The sequence below is a fragment of the Microtus ochrogaster genome, chromosome 5, assembly GCF_000317375.1.
Source record: "Microtus ochrogaster isolate Prairie Vole_2 chromosome 5, MicOch1.0, whole genome shotgun sequence".
Classification (NCBI taxonomy): Eukaryota; Metazoa; Chordata; class Mammalia; order Rodentia; family Cricetidae; genus Microtus; species Microtus ochrogaster.
The window spans coordinates 42,482,502-42,499,286 of NC_022012.1; the positions used below are offsets into that span (position 1 = coordinate 42,482,502).

Here is a 16,785-nt window from a genome sequence, read left to right on the forward strand (position 1 = left end):
TTTCCAGGTTCTGGCTATGACAAACAAAGCTGCTATGAACATAGTTGAACACGTGTCCTTGTGGCACAATTAAGCATCCTTTGGATATACCCAAAAGTGGTATTACAGAGTCTTGAGGAAAGTTGTTTTCTAATTTTCTGAGAAATCACCACACCGACATCCAAAGGGGTTGTACCAGTTTACATTCCCACCAGCAATGCAGAAGTGTTCCCTTTACCCCACAACCTCTCTAGCATAAGTTGTCATCAGTGTTTTTTATTTTGGCCATTCTTACAGGTGTAAGATGGAATCTCAGAGTTGTTTTGATTTGCATTTCTCTGATGACTAAGGATGTTGAACATTTCTTTAAGTGTCTTTCAGCCATTTTATATTCCTCTGTTGAGTTCTCTGTTTAGGTCTGTACTCCATTTTTTTTGTTGGATTATGTGTTCTTTTGGTGTTCAATTTCTTGAGTTCTTTGTATATTCTGGAGATCAGACCTCTGTCTGATGTGGGGTGATGAAGATCTTTTCCCATTCTGTAGGCTGTCATTTTGTCTTGTTGGCTGTGTCCTTTGCTTTACAGAAGCTTTTCAGTTTCAGGAGGTCCCATTTATTAATTGTTTTTCTCAGTGTCTGTGCTACCAGGGTTATATTTAGGAAGTGGTCTCCTGTGCCAATGTGTTCAAGTATACTTCCCACTTTCTCTTCTATAAGGTTCAGTGTGGATGGCTTTATGTTGAAGTCTTTGATCCATTTGGACTTGAGTTTTGTGCATGGTGATAGATATGGGTCTTTTTTCATTCTTCTACATATTGATATTCATGTATGCTAGCACCACTTGTTAAATACGCTTTCTTTTTTCCATTTGATATTTTTTGCTTCTTTGTCAAAAATTATATGCTTGAAGATGTGTGGATTGATATCCGGGTCTTCTATTCAGTTCCATTGGTCCTTCTGTCTGTTCTCATGTCAATACCAGGCTGTTTTCAGTACTGTAGCTCTTTAGTAGAGTTTGAAGTCAGGGATTGTGTTGCCTCCTGAAGTTCTTTTATTGTACAGAATTGTTTTGGCTATCCTGGGTTTCTTGCTTTTCCATATGAAGTTGAATACCATTCTTTTGAGTTCTTTGAAGAATTTTGCTGGGATTTTGCTGGGCAATGCATTGAATCTGTAGATTGCATTTGATAGGATTGTCATTTTTACTATATTAATTCTACCTACCCAAGAGCATGGGAGATCTTTCTACTCTCTGGTGTTTTCTTCAATTTCTTTCTTCAAAGATTTAAAGTTTTTGTCATACAAGTCTTCCACTTGTTTGGTTAGAGTTACTCCAAGATATTTTGTGGCTATTGTGAAGGGTGTTGATTCTCTGATTTCTTCCCCAGCCCTTTTATCATCTGTGTACAGGAGGGTTACTGATTTTTTTTTTTTAGTTAATCTTGCATTCTGCTACATTGCTGAAAGTGTTTATGAGTTGTAGAAGTTTCCTGGTAGAATTTTTGGGATTGCTTATGTAAACTAGCATATCATCAGCAAACAGTGAGAGTTTGACTTCTTCTTTTCCAATTTGTATCCCCTTGATCTCCTTTTGTTGTCTTATTGCTCTAGCTAGGACCTCAAGAACTATATTGAATAGATATAAAGAGAGTGGACAATCTTGTTCCTGATTTCATTGGAATCGCTGGGAGTTTCTCTCCATTTAGTTTGATGTTGGCTGTTGGCTTGCTGTATATTGCCTTTATTATGTTTAGATATGTACCTTGTATCTCTGCTCTCTCCAAGATCTTTATCATGAAGGGATGTTTTATTTTGTCAAAAGTTTTTTCGGCATCTAATGAGATGATCATGTAGTTTTTATTTTTCAGCTTGTTTATATGGAGGATTACGGTGACAAATTTTCCTATTGAACCATCCCTGCATCTGTGGGATGAAGCCAACTTGATCATGGTGGATGATGGTTCTGATATGTTCTTGGAATCGATTTACCAGTATTTTATTTAGTATTTTTGCATCAATGTTCATGAGTGAGACTGGTCTGTAATTCTCTTAGTAAATTCTTTCTGTGATTTGGGTATCAGGGTAATTGTAGCCTCATAAAAAGAGTTTGTCAATGTTCCTTCTGTTTCTACTGTGTAGAATAATTTGAGGAATGTTGGTATTAGTTCATTTTTGAAAGTCTTGTAGTATTCTGAGCTGAAATCATCTGGTTCTGGGCTGTTTTTTGGTTGGGAGACTTTTGATGACTGTTCCTTTTTCTTCAGCTTCAGGAGTTATAGGTCTTTTTAATTTGCTTACCTTGTCTTGATTTTGATACGTGATATTTATCCAGAAAATTGTTCATTTCCTTTAAGTTTTCCAATTTTCTGGATTACAGGTTTTCAAAATATGACCCGATGATTCTCTGTATTTCCACCATGTCTGTTGCTATGTCCCCCTATTCATTTCTGATGTTGTTAATTTGGATATTCTCTCTCTGCCTTTTGATTAGTTTGGATAAAGGTTTGTCTATTTTGTTGATTTCCTTGAAGAACCAACTCTTTGTCTCATTCTTCGTATTGTTTTCTTTGTTTCTATTTTGTTGATTTCAGCACTCACTCTGATTATTTCCTGCTGTCTAGTTCTCTTAGGTGAGTTTGCTTCTTTTTGTTCTAAAGTTTTCAAATGTTCTGTTAATTCACTAGTGTGGGATTTTTCCAGCTTCTTTATATAGGCACTTAGTGCTATGAACTTTCCTTTTAACACTGCTTTCATTGTGTCCCATAAATTTGGGTATGTTGTGTGGACATTAACATTAAATATTTGGAAGTCTTTAATTTCTCCCTTTATTTCTTCCTTGACCCATTGATGATTCAGGTGAGAACTGTTTCATTTCCATGTGCTGGTGGGTTTTCTGGAATTAGTATTGCTTTTGACATCTAGTTTTATATCATGGTGATCTGATAAGGTACATTGAGTTATTCCAATTTTTTGTATTTGTTGAGGTTTGTTTTGTTACCAAGTATGTGGTCAGTTTTTTAGAAGGTTCCCTGAGGTGCTAAGAAGAAAGTATATTCTTTTCTGTTGGATGGAATATTCTATAGATGTCTCTTAAGTCCATTTGAGTCATAACATTTGTTAGTTCTCTTATTTCTCTGTTCATTTTTTATATGACTGGCCTGTCCAATGGTGAGAGGGGAGTGTTGAAGTCTCCCACTATTAATGTGTGGGGTTTAGTGTATGATTTAAGCTTTAGAAGTGTTTCTTTTACATATGAGGGTGTCCTTGTATTAGGGGCATAGATGTTCAGTATTGAAATTTCCTCGTGATGTATTTTTCCTGTGACTGATATGAAATAACAAATAAGTTTCTAAAGGATAATAATAAAATAAGATAAACAAAAGCTAACACATTGGAATAGGGCAAAACAATCCAACAGAAGGAAGGGGAACTAAGAAAAGGCACAAGAAATGGATACAGACACAGAGATCCACTTGTATGCACACTCAGGAATCCCATAAGAACACTAGCCTGGAATCCATAATATACATACAAAGACCAGTGAGGAAAACAGACAGAAAAAAATGATATATATAAATAATATTAAAATTAAAAAGCCTTAACACATTATGAAAAGAGACTTCATAGCTCCTGGATGAGAGGCCCTCCCCCTACTTCCCTTTAGCTGTCTCCCACCCACATCTTTCTTTCCCTCTCCTGCTATGCCAGACTTGGTCATCTGTCAACTGTAGAAGTTACACACTCTCTTTTTCTGTGGCTGCACTCTGGAAGGAGCTCAACATGCACAGAATAATTAACTGTTGTTGATTTTTAAAAAAAAAAAATTGGTCCTTTTTATTTTTCCTCCAATCAATGTTGCAGTGAATATGTCTCAAAAATAAATCCTCCTTGTCAGACTTTGAAAATGGTTGACATAAAGATATTCCAAATTTCTCTCATGACTGAGAAAGAAATCTTGTGCTATCCTGCATGGCAGACCCTTCTTTACACCCCAATTACTTGGATAATAATTTGACTTTTAATTTTACTTGAAAATATTCCTCACTTTATTTATTTTTCTCCAAGAATCAGTTTGTATTCTATTGACCATATTTATTGTTCCTTCTTATTTTTTATTGTTTTATTGAGCTATATATTTTTATTAGTGTTTCTTATTATTTTGCCTGTAATTACCATCTTGTCCTATTCACAACCCCTTCATTTTCACTCTTTTTGGGTTCACTGTGTTGTTTTTAGCCTTGACTTGGGTAACAAGTTTTATTTAGTCTTTTTTCTTGCAGGAAGGCCATGTAAATCTTGTCTCATTCCCATTTTAGTATATGCGCTGCCATTTATTCTTTTTCTCATTGCTACTTAATAACAGCATTTACATATATGTATTTCTTTCTGACTATAACCTAGTGGCATGGACAAGGATCAATATAATTGCTTTCATCATTATTCATTGTCAAATATTTTGCATTTTTACTTTTATTTACATTTGAATAAGGAATTTGCAAGTTGTCCAGATTTCCTTTGTGACTTAGCATGCAAGCTACTTTCCACCTTCATGTATACTTAAAATAATGAATTATTCTTTTTATTTCTTTGAGGTTTTATTCCCCTTACTAAGCCGGGATTTCCACTAATATAGATATTGAGGGCTGGGGAGATGGGTTTGCTATTAAAAGCTCTTGTAGAGGACCTGGGTTTAATTCTCAGCTTTCACATCGTGATTTACTAGTATCTGTAACCCCAGTTCAAACAGAAACAATGCCCTCTTCTGGCCTCGGCAGGTACTGTACACACAAAGCGCACATACATACATGTAAGCAAACAGTCATATACCAAAAATATAAATAATCTTTTTAAAGTATATATAAGTAGATATAGATTGTTTTTTTTTTATTCCTCTATTCCATACCTTTTAGCTAGCCTTTCATATTTTCTCAACTCTCCTCGCATGGATTCTTGCAGAGCTATTTAATCTAAACTTCTAGCTCCCTAATTGACTTCCAGATGAAGACTCCTCTACTAGTTTTTCCCTCTGAGGATATAGTTCAATGGTAGAATGCTTGTTTAACATTTATGAGGGCCTGGGTTTAACTCCCAATACTGAAAAGAAAGTGTTATGCTTTAAAAGTAATGAAATAAATCTCAGTTGTGTGATACTTATTGACAGAAAACAGAATATAGATAAAACATGTTGGAAATATCTGCTCTAGTCTCAACCCTCCCATTCCAGACCCCACCCCTCAGAAAGCCCTCCAAGGGACAGCTCCTCCCCCACAGAGCAGCTAATGACTATGCCTACAGGCTATTTAAGACCTGGTCACAAGACTTGCCTGCTGATGTCTCTCCTGCCTTTTGACAGTCACCCAGGAGTTGCCTTGCGCTGTTTATTAAATCTGGTTTTGTTAATTCAGTTTGATTTGGCTTACTGCATCAGTGGAGGAGCCCAAAAACCAGGGCTCCATTACTTATCAAAGCAGAATGAAAAGCTTAAAGTTAAAGTCATAGTATTATATACACAGATAGACTCATGGGATCATATCCACAAATCAGTGGGAATTTGAAGTGATGCAGATGGCAACACCAGTGTGTGTGTGGAAATGGTGGGATGTTTGTGGACTATTTGGTAAAGGACGTGACAACTTGAATCACTTTGTGGAGAGTTATTTTTTTTTTCATTTGATAAGGTCTTACACATTTTAACATTCAAATGACTATATTAACTGGCTTTCTGTCACTATTGAAAAATATCTGAGACAATTAGCTTACAAAAAAAAAGGTTCCTTTGGACCAATGGTTAGGAGATTCTACTCAACGATCAGAGGAATCTGTTGCTTTTGGCCTCTGGTTGGCGACAAGGTGGCAGCAGCAGAGCATGTGACATGATGAATCACTCATCTTATGGTCAGCAAGCAAACCAATAAAAAAAAAAAAACAAGAAGAGACTGGGGTCTCAGTTTCCTTAAATAGTGTTCCTCCAATGTTCCACAGACCTAGAAGGCCTGTTATTATTTGAATACAAAGCTCATGGATTAAATGCTTGTGTCAGATGGTGGCCTTTGGGAAAGTGATTGGATCATGATGGCTCTACCTTCATCTGTGGATTGGACCTTATTAGAAAGTGGGGTCGATGAGGAAGCAGAGAATATTTAGAGCAAGTAGGAAAGAAAGACATGGTTTTAAAGGTATGCCCTGACCCCCTTCTCTCATCTTTCTTTCTGTCTCCTGGCCACCATGAGGTAAACAGGTTCCCCTACTGCACCATCTTGCTTTTATGATGCTCTCTCTCATCCTTGCTCTCACATCAATGGAACCAACCAATCTTGGACTGAAACCATGAACACAAGTAAATATTTTCATTTTTATTCTTTCTTTCTTTTAATGCAGGCATGCATGACAGCACATTTGTGTGAGAGCACACATTCGACCACCAAGGTTGTCTGTAATATTTCTCAGTTGCTTGCCCAGCTTATTCACTATGGCAGAGTCTCTCAGTCAAATCCAGAGCCCACTGATATGGCTACTTTGACTAGGCAGCTTGCTCTAAAGATTCCGTGTCTGCTTTCTAAGCCTGAAGTTACAGATGTGCCACCACACCCACCCAGCATTTACATGGGTCCTGAGGATTTGAACTGTAGTTTTGATATTTGTATGACAAATATCTTAACCACTGAACCATTTCCTTTGCCCGAAATAGATGTTAAAGTTATTATTTTTTGTCACAACAATAATAACCCAAGACTCCCCCTCTCAAGTGGTGTGAGAGGTCCTTCTATCTGTGTGTTGCTTTTACTGGTTAATGAATAATGAACTGACTTGGCTTATAGCATGGGAAAAAGAAGGGTGGAACCATAGAACCGCCACCAGAGATAGATGTGCTGAAACTTTGCTGGTAGGCCACAACCTCATGGTGATACACAGATTAATAGAAATGGGTTAAATTAATATGTAAGAGTTAGCCAATAAGAAGCTAGAGCTAATGATCCAAGCAGTGATTTAATTAATACAGTTTCTGTGTGATTACTTCAGGTCTAACCTAGCTGGGCAGCTGGGACCCAACAAGCAGCTCGTTCCCTCCTTCTAACACTCAAGGGCTTTTATCAATTACTAGTCACACCATTTTGGGGACCAAACCTTTAACAGATGTGTCTTGGGGACATTCACCATCCAAATGATTGCATGGTTTAAGAATTCCAGAAAATCTGACAAGTTAGTAAATAGAACTCTCACACATCATATGGTTTTGGACAGAAGTAGCAACTATATGCCCATCTGTACTACAATGTCTAAAATCAAGAAAATAATATTAATGTATTAGTGGCTATCAACTAAATTTGGATTTCATAAGCTTTTTTTCCTACCAATGTCTCTTTAAAATCTTCAAAACCAATCTTTGATTGCACATTACATTTATTAATAGTTGTTATGTTTCCTTCCCCTCTTTTTTCTGTGACAGTCACTTGTCATGATTATTTTTCATGATAATATGTTTTGGAAGATGGCCCATAAGATGGATCAATGGGCAAAGGTGCTTGCCACCAGGCCAGATGACCTGAGTTTGCTATCCATGGTGGAAGGAGAGAACTTACTCTTGCAAGTTTTCCTCTAACCAATATAGGCACACCATGTACATACCCATATCCCTATAAAATAAATGTAATAAAATTGTTAGGGGTGAGGCATATTAGTAATTACTCATACATTTTGGAAGATGCCAGCAGCTGTTTTGTAAAAATGCATCTCAAATTTATTCTACCTCAAATCCCCCTGAGCACACTGAGGCAATATATTTTTCTAAAGAATATCACAGAAGTAGTGTACCCTTCTCATTTCAGCATGCATGAAACTAGATATGTCCTAGTACTGATGAAGTTAGCCTTGATCAGTTAGCCATGAGAAGATCTGTTGATTTTCTCCACTGTAAAATTTTATTTTTCCATCTTAAAAATCAAAAACATGTTGGTAGAGAGATGTTGTTCTGTATTCTCAAACTTTGGCTCACTAATTTTAGGATTCATCATGATCACTTCTGTAATGGATTAATAAAAAATGCTGTGGATCTTCAGATCCCTGGCAGCTGCAGAGGCAGAAATGCTGTAGGTCCCCAAGTGGGGCAGCCAGTCCTAGGCAGGGATTGGCTCAGGTCCTTGAGCTGCAGCAGTGGGCCATGTGGCAGCAGACAGTGAACAGTGGGTCCTGAGAACAGCCAGTCCCAGGCAGAGATGGTTACAGTTCCCCAAGTAGCTTCAGCAGGCCATGAGGAAAGACAGAGAGATGGGCATACCATGAGACCATGCCACAAGTCTCTGAAGGCAGCTGGTCCTGAGCAGGGAGCCACATGGTGGCGGGCGAGAGACAGAGACACAGGGATAGGCACGCCATGCAGAGGTTGGATATTTATTTAGTGGGTTATGAAGAAGGAAGGAAAGCAGAGAGCAGAAAGGCAGAGAGAGAGAGAGAGAGAGAGAGAGAGAGAGAGAGAGAGAGAGAGAGAAGGGGAAGATGGAAGCTGCCTCTTTGAGAGAGACAGAAAGGGAAGGAACTCAGGCTGGAAACTGAAGCTCAGCCTGCCTCAGCGGATGAAAGGAGTAGTTGTTGCTTGTCTCTTAAGGAGACAGACAGACCATTACATTCCCATCTCTTTTTTTATAATAAAAAGGCAGGAGGTGAGGCACCACAGATTAAAGGAATTGGAGCCATGGATTGTCAAGACTTTTTCCTGCTTATTTGTGGGCATCTTCTTTGCAGGGAACCTGAGAAGGCTGGGTACTGGTCATATCCTGCCATAGCTGGTCTGTTTGTTCCTGTCCAGTGTTTGTTGTATGGAAATTCTGGTGTCTCTTATACCTGTGTAAGATGGATCTTTCAATTCGGCTCCCTGGAACTCACAAGAATTCTTTGGGTTTGTGAAAACAGAAGTTTTAGACTTATACATTATATAAACAGTAGCATATTTATGTCAGAATGACTGTGACAGATATTTTTTGCACAATTAAAAGTATTTTTAAGCCGGGCGGTGGTGGCGCACGCCTTTAATCCCAGCACTCGGGAGGCAGAGGCAGGCGGATCTCTGTGAGTTCAAGGCCAGCCTAGTCTACAGAGCTAGTTCCAAGACAGGCTCCAAAGCCACAGAGAAACCCTGCCTCGAAAAACCAAAAAAAAAAAAAAGTATTTTTAAGACTATGGAAGGCAGCATGACAGAGAAATTTGATAACTTGTACTTGTTCTCACACCTTTATAACTTGCAGGTCTTGTATTTGTAATTTACTGAAATTCGTTTGATGAAGTTGACCTTTTAAACTAACAAAACCTCTCAACTGTCAAACTGCATCAGAGATCTTTGGGAAGGATAAAATTTTACTTGAGTTACTGATTAAAAAACAGCAGAGAACTTACTTGGTTGGCACCTAGAGCTACTTCTCAGAGTTCTCCATGGCTGCTGAAGGTCATATTTGGCTTTTGCTATTTAGTGCAGGGCCTTCCAGGCTCCAGAAGATCCTATGGGCTAATAAATCTGTAAGAAGACAAGCCTACCTTGACCTGAGCAGCTAGGCTGTCAATTCCAGTGTTTCTGTCCATGTCTAGAGATCTTGTTTAGATGAAAGGCAGTTGAAGGGAATTGCTGATGGACATTGTTCTGTGCCCATTTGTCTTTTGTCTTCTTTGGAGGAAGTAGAGTGCTGCTGCTAGGAGCCAACCTGTCTTTTTTTGTTATGAAAAGTTTTTAATAATTAAATATTTAAATGTCATATTCCCCAGATCTCTGAGCAGTTGAGGGCTGTTTATCAGATAAAACTACAGTATAGAATCTGCCTGGAGAGCTGGGTGGTGAGCTTGACTCGTAAAAAGACAGAAAGAAGAAAAAACTGCTTGCAATAGGTTAATGGAAGAACTGACAATAGTATAGAACAGTTTAATATATTTTAAATCAGGGTTGGATTAAATATACCGTTTTGTTGTAAGAGGCTTAAAAGTACATACCAGTTTAAAAGATGAAACTTATTGTTTCGTAGTCTGGAATGAGATACAATAAACAGACAATTATAACATTTAACAGTAAACATAGGTACATTTAAGTTACATGTATGAACATACACACAGAGTGAACAGGAATTGGGCAAAGTGGATGCTCTTGGAGGGCCCTACCAAAGGCATGCCACTGCACAAAACACACATGTAACAGAGTCAACAAGAGGAATTTAGAGACAAAAATGTAAGCAAAATGGGGGACCAGGCAGGGTATACTTTAGTAAAGATGGCAGGACTTAGTCACCTGACCTGGCTATCAGTTAAGATGGTGGTGAAGTCACCTAACCTCAGTTAAGATGGTGGTGAAGTCACCTGAACTCAGTGAAAATGGCAGTGGTCACATGTTGTATTTCAGAAAAGTCAAAATTCTTGAGCTGCAGGGATTTTAAGCTAATAATAAGAGAGACCTAGAGGCATGATCCAACCGGTGGCTAAGCTGCCATGCCACAAGCCGCAGAGGGGAGCAAAAGGCTGGAATTGAAAACAGATGCCTCATGGATCTGACCAATCTTGTTGGCAGCAGTAGCAGTGACAGGGACAGTTTGAAGAAACTTTCCATTTGCCTGTGCACTGAAAGTAGTTAGAAAGCTCCCATGAAAGTGGAGCCGGCTGGACATTGGTGGAGTGAGGGTAGGAGCTGAAGAAGTAAGGCATTAAGGCCCGTGCTTTCAGGGCCTCTAAAAGGCATCCACCCCAGGTGTGGGGGATGGACATGGATGGCTTGCTACCCATAGCTGAAACCATGAAAACCTGTGAAAAATGGCAACACCACAAAGCCTATAACAAGATGTATAACAAGACACCCTATAGGCAGGGTGTATATCAGTGTGAACACTGCAGGACCAGTGGGAAGGCATCCCCTGACCCTGGGTTGGGTGCTATGGTCTGGCAGGGAGAAAAACAGAAAGAGAAACTGTGGGACCCTGGGCCTCCAGTTGAAGGCATCACATAGAGTGTGCAGTGCTAGTGTAGGAGGACTGACCCTGGGTCAGTCTGGTGAGGATTTCAGCTCAGGGGAGCAATCCAGAGATGAATGTCAGTGATGGGCTCAGTCAGCAAAGGGCTCAACTGTTCATCATTGGGGGCTATCCCACTGCTTCTAGGAACACCAGAGGATTTCTGAGAGCTCACCAGTCAATTCCTCGAGTTCAGGGAAACGGTTAAGCTGACCATAATGGGGGAAACTCACCAACTGAAGCCAGTGGTGTGTGTAGAAATCACACTATAGAAATCACATTCAGGCATATGGAACACGTGATTGTTGTGGGGAAAATTTATCTGGTTCCAGATCCCAACCCCATGAGAGGGGCTCAGGGTGGGAGAGCCTCCCGAATCTCATGGCACCAATGTAATGAAAAAATTAAAAATGCTGCAGATCCCCAGTGGCTGCAGCAGGCAGTGGGTCAAAGAGACCACACCACGGGTCCCCAAGCAGGGACAGGCAGTGGGCCCCAGAACTGCCAGTCCCAGGCAGGGACAGTGCATGAGACCATGCCACAGGTCTTCAAAGGTAGTTGGTCCCATCCCAGGCAGCAAGCCATGCAGCGGGTGAGAGACAGCTGGTAGGCATGCCATGAAGAGTGAGGTTATTTATTTAGTGGGTTATGGAGGGGAAAGGGAGAAGGGGAGAAGAGAAGAGAGGCATAGAGAAAAAGGGGGAAAGAGAGAGAGAGAGAGAGAGAGGGGGTGAGAATGGAAGCTGCCTCTTCGAGAGGGAGACAGAAAAGAGGAAGAAACTTAGGCTGCAAGCAAGAAGGAAGAAGATCTTCCTGCCTCAGTGGATGGGGGAGAGCGTGGGTGTGGCTTGTCTCTTAAAGAGACAGGACAGACCATAACAACTTCTTTTAAAGATTTTCTTTCTCAAGCATGTGCCTCTATATGTGCCTGTGTGTGGATGTGTGCATAGGAGTGCAAATGCCCATGGAAGCTAGAAAAGGGTATTGGGTTTCCCAGAGCTGGAGTTACCGGCAGATTTGAACCACTCAACATGGGTTCTGAGAGCCAAACTTGGATCCTCTTCAAGTGTGGTGCATGCACCTAACTGCTGAACCAGCCCCAGAGTCCTCAGATCTTAACCACAGCAACTCTACTACCCTGCCATTCTGCATTGTCTTTATTCTTACAGCCACTTGGAATTCATCTGCAGGTGACAGCTATTTCATCTTTCTCACTTACAGTGTATTTGTTTATTTTCCTCAGATCCAGCTGACAGGTTTTAAAAATTATTTTGGCTGTTCCTAAAACCAAATGACCCCACCCTTGGTGACTTGTACTGTTTCAGCTTTTGAAGTTGGGATTCTCCCAGCTTAGGTTTTTATACCATTTTCGCCTGACCTCTGGTTCTTGTTTTGTTGTTGTTGTTGTTGCTGTTGCATTTGTTTGTTTGTTTGTTTGTTTTAAGTAACACCTAAGTCTTGTGTAGTGTCCCAGGCTATTATGTCTCATTTCAAAGTCCTGGAATCAATCAAATGCTTCTCCTAGGAACTCTGATTTTCTTTATTGAGAGTTTGCAAATCAAGGTCTGGGAACTTATTATTATTATTATTATTGTAAAGCAACTTAGAGTCAGAGCTTCAGGATGCATCTGTGTACAGACACTTGTATAGGTACAAATATAAGTCTGTGGATCTATTTTGAAGACAAGAGCCTATATTGACAGCTCTAATTCAAATCAATTTCCACAAGGTTCTTTTGAATAGAAGCATCCATTTTCTTGTTACTTCTTCATTCTAAAATATGTTTGATCTGGATTTTTCAAGGACAAGTTTGTCCCTTTGTGGATTTAGACACTCAGATCTCAGGTCACTGCTATTCTGCTATTCCTATTTTTGGATTGATATTTGATACCTGAAAAGTCACTTCCTGAGCTTCATTTCCTTCCCTTGGCTGTGTCTTTTTCTTCTTTCTACCGGGCTACTTGAACATTTTTATTTTTATTATTTCATTTAATCTCCATAATGCATTGTTATCATTTCTTCTTTTCAAAAGTAATATTAGTTGTTCCCACTAAGGATTTGTAAGGAAAATAAGTGTTGCAGTGGTTTGAATAAGAATGTGCTCATGGGCTCAGATATTTGAACACTTGGTCTGCAGTTGGCAACACCGATTGGGGAGGTTGAAAAGACGCAGCCTGGCGAGAGGAAGTGACTCACTTGGTGATGGCTTTGAGCTCTCTCTCGACTTCACACTTGGGGTTGTTTTCTCTCAACTTTCCACTGCTGACGTCATGTCTGTGGTATGCCGCCATTCCTTCCTCCTACAATGGCCTTTTAGGCCTCTGAATCCCTAACTAAAATAAACTTTTTTGCATGAGTTACTTTGGAGCATGATGCTCTGAGATTCCTGCAACAGGAAGGTATTAATACAGCTGTTCTATTCTTTTAGTTAAAGACTAACACAAGAAAAAAGTGTCTGTATGTGATAAATAAAAACTTTTTATCATTGGTTAGTTGAACTCACAGTGAGAGAACCAGTGGATGTGAAAGGCTGCACATAAATGAACCCAATCTCTGTTTAAACTTACTTTTATCTGGTTTGTTTTCCCCAGTTATTCTAGTTCCTTCCTTCCTTCCTTCTTTCCTTCCCTCCTTCCTTCTTTGCTACCTTCCCTTTAACCTTCATATTTTATGTATATGGGTGTTTTGCTGGTATGTCTGGGCACTATGTAAATGCAATGCCCATGAGGCCAGAAGCATCAGATCCCCCAGGCTGGAGTTAAAAACGGATATAAGCAATCAGGTGGGTGCTGGGAATTGAACCCGGCTTCTCTAGAAGAACAGCCAGTGCTCTTAACCACTGGACCATCTCTCTGGTCCCTGGATTTGTTTTCTTATCCTGATGTTTGTAGAGATCCTGGAGTGGAATATTTCAGAACTTCCACTTTAGGGCCCAGAGTTGTACATCAGGTTTGCAGTCTGGATGACCCTCTTCAGTTTGATCTGCAGAATTCGCAGTCCCTCTGTGGACACGGCACTAGTCTTGTAATCTGGAATTTATGAATATGACCCAAGCATAGTTTTCCTTGATTTGGAGATAATTATCACTTGATCTGCAAAATCCAAGTGCTTCACTTACTCATGGATGGCTGATTGCAGATAAGAATTTATAGAGAAAGTCACACTCCTGAAGACATAAATAGCCCACACCACTTTTTAAGAAGCATGATTCTCTGCTTCAGGTACTGGAAAAGAATGAAGGTTCTGGGTTACATCACATTTCAACATTTCAGAAGAGACAGAACCTGGCTTCATGGTGCAGGACTATAATCTCAAGTACTTAGGAGACTGAGGCCAGAGGATCACAAAATCAAAGTGAGCCTGGACTATATAGAGAGTTAATTCAAAGCCAACGTAAGCAATGCAGCATTGTATGAAAACAAATAGACCACTTGCCCAGCATGTACAAGGCTCTGTGCTTAATCCCTAACATTGAATCAAAGCAAAAAGAAAAGAGAGAAATTGGTAGAAGACAGAAAGGAAAGGAGGCAAGCTAGGGGGAAGCAGGGCAGGGAGGTTAGGGAGAGCAGGGCAGGGCATGGAAGGAGGAGCAAGGTAGGGAGGGCAAGGAGGGCAGGGCGGGGCATGGAGGGAGAGGCAGGGCAGGGTGCAGAGGGCAGGGCGGAGAGGGCAGTGTGGGAGGAAATCCATCTTCTGAAAAATCCAATCTGTACGTGAAAACTAAATCTGATCATTGCGTAGTTGCCATTGATCAGGAAGATTCTGTCTTTGTAAACCCATGCCCAGGATCATTGCTGATGTATCCGGTCCCAGACTCAGAGAGTACAGCTAGACACTGGCTGCCTAGGGCCATGGAAAGGCAGCCTGACATCCATTAGAAGAGACTAGAAAGCTGCTAAGTATACTATATATACTATACTCAGCACATCACTTCCAGCCTCCTCTGCTTATAAAGGACATAAAAAAGCAAAGCAGATGAACACAGGCGTACTGAACATCGGTGGCACCTGAACCTTGGCTGCTGACCAAGAAAGAGCTATGAGAACCCAGCATATGTATGCCAACAGTCCTGCATGCCACAGTCACGAAAGCATCAGGCATAAAGAACACATTGTCTACCACATAACACTTTACATATGCAGCCACACAGCTGGTCATCATGGGAGGCAGCTTCTGTTCAGCTCAGTTCTGTTCTCGGCCCTAAGAAAGATACCATTTCCTTTGAAAGAGCACGGTGTAATACTGCCATCTGCCACCTCAGAGACACAACTTCAGGAAGGTGCTGGAGCTGTTCCAAGGTGACCTGCCAGCCTGTGGTTCTGGGTTTGTTTGGTTTTTTTTAATGAACCTGTGACTCACACCTGATTCTTGTATTTCCTGACAGGTGAGAAGACGTGGCAGTTGACAGTTAGGTGAGGAACCAACAGAAATCCACAGCATCTGGAGCTTCTAGGGCATGGTTCTGAAGTGGGTGTCCTTGCTGAATGTCATCGGGTGCACTGCAGTGTGGTAAGTGGAATGTGGTCAGCTCATACCTGGTTGATGCCACGATGTGACCTCATTGAATGAGTCACAGAACTCTCGTAGACCACAAGTACAAAAAGCTTCATGGGTAACTCCGGGAAGGATCTGGTCCAAGGTCTAGAGGGTGCATCTGTGGAAGACTTTGTTGTTGGCAACACAGAACATCACTTGGCAAGAGACAAGTACAATATTTTTCTTGATTAGTGAGCATTTAAATAATATGCTACTTCCTAGGTGACATAAGGTTTTCAAGATAGTTTTCTTGACTGGCCCTGTTGCATTCTCTGGGCCTTTGCTGTTATGCATTTGACTTTCATATGTGTTCGGTGCACTGGGCAGCATCCGCCATATTTGCTGGATAAAACTGTTTATCTTGTGGAGGAATTGAAAGTGCAGGGCGGTCAATTCTACTTCATTTCCATAATCACATTTCTTTGTACAGAATTAAGTTGACTGCTGGTTTCATATTCCTCCATGATAAAGAACTCCTGGTAAAGAATTATGTCTTTGCGTATCTTAAAAAGAAAACATTTTGGGCTGGAAAGATGGCTCAGCTGTTAAAGGCAAGACTCACAACCAAAAATATAAGGAAACTGTAGTAATACAAGCAGCGGAGGGGCTGTGTCCCCAGCACCCAGCAGCCCGCACAGCTAGCTTTACCCCAAAATAATTACACGGAAACTGTATTCTTTTAAACACCGCTTGGCCCATTATATCTAGCCTTTTCTTGGCTAACTCTCGCACCTGGACTAGCCCATTTCTAATAATGTGTGTAGCCCACAAGGTGGATGACCAGGGAAGATCTTAACCTGCGTCTGTCTGGAGTGGGAGAATCATGGCGACTCCCTGACTCAGCTTCTTTCTTCCAGCATTCTGTTCTGTTTTCTCCGCCTACCTAAGGGTTGGCCTATCAAATGGGTCTAGGCAGTTTCTTTATTAATAAGAAATCACTGCCACATCAGGAAACATTATTACTCAATTTTTAAAATATTATTAGCAATTTTAAAAGTCATATTGCTAAGGGTCTGAATCTCAGTGTTTTTTTTTTTAAGTTTTGTAAGAATTGTGTCTGTTAGCATGGTTCCTCGCAGTCTGTCATAATCCTTGTTATAACTAATTTGACCTTCTTATCTGGTTGTCTTTGGGAATTGCCTCTTTGTCTTTGATTTTCAATAGTTTGTATGTTCACCTTTCTACAACTTTTTTTCTTTTTTTTTAATTGAGAAAAAAAATTTCCGCCTCCTCCCAGCCTCCCATTTCCCTCCCCCTCTTCCCACTCCTCTCCCCCTCCCCCCACTCCTCTCCCC

The 16,785-nt window shown here is 40.5% G+C and overlaps 1 protein-coding gene across 1 annotated transcript in view; it reads left to right on the forward strand.

Annotated features, from left to right (window-relative positions):
- LOC101982168 (NXPE family member 4) overlaps positions 1 to 16,785 on the forward strand; it is a 260,581-nt gene that overhangs the window by 223,091 nt on the left and 20,705 nt on the right. The window contains exon 4 of the mRNA XM_005347270.3: positions 15,339 to 15,463. The gene's annotated coding sequence lies outside the window, so the exon portion shown is untranslated. The remainder of the gene's footprint in view (positions 1 to 15,338; positions 15,464 to 16,785) is intronic.